This window comes from Falco cherrug, chromosome 9 (genome assembly GCF_023634085.1).
Source record: "Falco cherrug isolate bFalChe1 chromosome 9, bFalChe1.pri, whole genome shotgun sequence".
Classification (NCBI taxonomy): domain Eukaryota; kingdom Metazoa; phylum Chordata; class Aves; order Falconiformes; family Falconidae; genus Falco; species Falco cherrug.
The window spans coordinates 17,387,740-17,391,508 of NC_073705.1; the positions used below are offsets into that span (position 1 = coordinate 17,387,740).

Below are 3,769 nucleotides of genomic sequence, written 5' to 3' on the forward strand. Positions count from 1 at the left end.
ACATAGGGTTATGTAATGACTAGAAATTCATAAAATGCCATGCAATTTTCCATGTTCGAGAAACACATCTGTTCTGGCTGTTGCAAAGGCCCCAGAAATGTCCATAACTTACGGCCAATTAATTTGTTCTGTAAAAATTGTGTTAGTTTCCAATGAAGAATTAACGGGACATATGAAAAATGGTAAACAGCTTCTGAAGTGCTGCTTCTTTGTATCTTGCAGATGAGTAATACTGCAGAATTACACTGTGGCCAATAAGGTGCTCCCCTTCCATCTTCCCAAGCTGGGAACTACTCTTTACAGGATAGTATCAAAGTTGCAGGAGCGGGCTGGAAACTAGGACCATGCATGGCAATCAGTTAGCTGAGGGAAATGTGCTCGAGCTTGTACAGACAACAATTAACATGATGAGACATGTTTACAGAGCACAGGGGAGTGGGAGACGGATGGCGCCAAGGAAAGGTAACACCTTGTGGTTAATTGATGGTAGTTAACCACCAATCAGGGATTGCCTAGTATGCAAGGCTTAGCTTCAAGAACCAATCAGTTTAAAACACGCAGCTTTTGAAAGTGTATATAAGCTCGTGCTTCTGTACAATAAATTGACATTTGCTTGCATCAAGCTGCGTCCCGTCTCTTCGTTCGCAGCACAAAGTAACATTTTAAAGTTAGGATAAACACTCTGAATTATTAACAATTAATGTTTTGCTCATATTATAGCAGTTATCCAGCTAGAGAGCACAGTGTAAGGTTTAAAACACACTATTTCACAAGAAAGTACATCTAAGCATACCTTAATAAGCTGGGCCAGAGAAAGAGGTGTGGAAGAGTCGCAATCTATTCAGAAAAATTAAACACATATTCAAGTTCTACAATCAAAACACAGAAATAGTTCACCCCTATTGCTGTATGAAAGCCTGCGCTATATCCTCTGAGTGTCACTGGAAGAGCCATCTCCAAGCCAGTGGAATTTGTATTTGTTCAAAACAAAGTCCAAACCTTAAACAGCTTAAGTATCCCTACGTTGTTAACGAGAAGAATCTAAAGTAACCAACCCCTCTTGAGATCAACCTATTGCTCAGAATACCTCAGAGAGGGACCCTTTTCAAATGCTCACAACTGCTTAAAAGACAGAGGGTTAAGGAAGCTGTCCATTTTCAGCTCAAAAGGATCTAAAAAAAATATTTCCATTTATTTGAGAAGGAAGTGTCACTACAGGAAACATTGTCAGCGCAGTTTATAAATTAATCAGTTAATAGCTCATCATTTTCTAAATGCACACAGGTATGATTCATGAACACAGTATAGTTTTTGCGCTGTCTTTTATTTACTATCATTAGACCCCAAGTTCATTAATTTCTAGATTAAGTTATTCTAAGAGCTTACAAAGTGATCAGATCCAGTGACCTAGAGCTCGTGTAATGCCTCACACCATTCTAGTGAAGAAAAAGCAGTTATACTTACAGATGAAAACCAAACACCACCACAAAGTAATGTTTGTACTATGAGGGCTATTTTGAAATGCATCATTGCACGTAGCATTCCACCCAAGGGCCAAATGGAGATCTAGACCATTACTAGTCAAGGATCTCCTCGAGTTACTTATTCATGTTTTAGCAGCAGAACGACAGTGTTTTCTGACCTGAAGAAAAATGCTGCCCCTTTTCCTAACGTAAATTCAAAGTGGTGGTGGTGTACTGAAGAGTGGCACCAAGTTCAGTGGTGCAAACCTTGAACCTACAAGCTCTAAAAATGAGCCTACATTTTCTGTACAACACACAGTCATACAAGAAATATTCTAGCCTATTCAGTACGAAATGCGATGCGTTACTAGGCACAAATACCATTCTTCACATTAGAACTGCGCAAATGTTGGCATTGCTCAGTTTTCACTATGCTGAATCAAATACATTGGATTTATAGCATACACTATGTTTCACTGGAAAATATGTTTTTATATATATATTATAAATATATATAAAACATATATATTTTATATATAAAAAAATAGTACAAGACTACATTTCTTAGACTTAGGTGCAGCATGTAGAAAAAAGTTTCAGCTTGTGTTTTTACATACCTCTTTTGATGTTCTACTCGCTGGCTCAGCTCGACTTCTAGAAGAAGAAAGAAAGATGATCAGAACTTAAAATAAAGCACTTGTAACCAACATAAAGCAGTGAAAACAGTTTATAAAACCTGAACACCAAAACATTGTGTTCTGATAGTCTTATGAATATGGAAATTTATTTCTATACATAAAGTGTGCTCTCCTGGTACATTCAGTGCAATTGAAATAAAACCCCAAATCCCATTCCTTCTTTGTCCCAAATTACTCTAAGATACAGAATACAGCAGTGCAAGAAGAAGTCCTCAGATATCTTCTTTCTGCTCTCTAAGTATCAAAACTATGAAGACTGTGCTACAGTTTTCTGTTCTTTAAATAGTCAGCCATACAAATACGAAGGCACCTTCAGGCAATCTGTATAGCCCCACTATCACAAATAGGTATCAGATAGAGCACTTTGGTTTCTACACTTCTCTGACAAAACAGGAACAGTTGTCTGTAGAAAAGTGTTTCTTTGTGGAAGCCCAAGCACTGTGTTCAGGTACCTACGATACTTAGCCTAAAGTGACTACAAATAGCAGTAGAAACATCACCTGAAAGCAGTTCCTAGGATTTTCTGTGATCGAGGAGGCCTGTGTTAAAAAAATAAGAAAAAAGGTCTTGATTACCAGAATTTGCTTTAAGATCATCTTGAACGTGCTACAATATTTTAGGAAACACTTATGACACACAAGCCCTTGCCGAGATTCCACATACTCATTGGTCTGTACCTGCATGCTACTCATGAATCAAACATGCAACTGCCGATCTAGTTAACAAACAATTCAGACATCATCCAAAGCGTCCCACGAGCAGAGGCAACCCAAAGGCTGCTGTGCAATTCCTGCACAAATAGAAAGGCTCATACTTCCTGCCACTGCTACACCACCACCAGGCTCGCAAGTACAGCCATGTACCTCCTGAAGATGAGGAAGCGCGAGGAAATGCTTTAAATAACCACACCATGGTTTCTTCATCCACTTGCCTTGAGGAAGATACTACAAGGTGACTAACGCATTTCTGAAGGCCTCTCCACCATGACAGCATACATTCATCATTCCCAAACATTAACGACTCTACCAGTTGTTTCCACAATGTTTCCAGCTGAAGGAATAGAAAGCTAACCTGCCTGATCTATTTGCAACTTTAGGAGAGCAGCGGCATTCATCCCTTATCCCCACGTGCAGATATTTCTTGGATCTTTGATGCTAGTGGCACCTAGCCTCTCATTTTAGGGCAGCATTCCAACACCAGGAGAGGGTGCCAACCAACCAGAAATGGAGGATATATTGACAAGACAGCACTAAGCATCCCTATCTAAATTAACCCCCCAAACAAGGCCATGTTTAGCAGCACAGTGCCGCGGCATCCAGGAATTCTTGGTAGTGCCTGAAAGCACTAATATGCCCAAAGCTTACAGGAGAGCCACATAAATTCAGGAGGGTTTGCTTGCAGATGCTTCATGGGTACTAGGATGCTGCTGTACTGTTTGTTTGAGACACGCTGTAACTCGCCAGTATACTTTATTTATTGAGAACTAACATTAGAAAGACATGGCAAAACCACAAGTCAGTAATATCTACTAATGGTGGAGGAGAGGTCTATCTTGAAGAAGACTGGAAAACATGACCATTCAAACCATGCTGATACAGCTGATACAGA

The 3,769-nt window shown here is 39.6% G+C and overlaps 1 long non-coding RNA gene across 1 annotated transcript; it reads right to left on the bottom strand.

Moving 5' to 3' along the window:
• Window positions 1–399: 399 nt before the first annotated feature.
• Window positions 400–3,025, bottom strand: LOC129736862 (uncharacterized). Its single transcript, XR_008733967.1, has 3 exons — window positions 2,662–3,025; window positions 2,081–2,117; window positions 400–837 (listed from the first exon to the last, which is right to left on the bottom strand). It is a non-coding gene; the product is annotated as an uncharacterized LOC129736862 (long non-coding RNA).
• Between the last annotated feature and the right edge of the window lie 744 nt (window positions 3,026–3,769).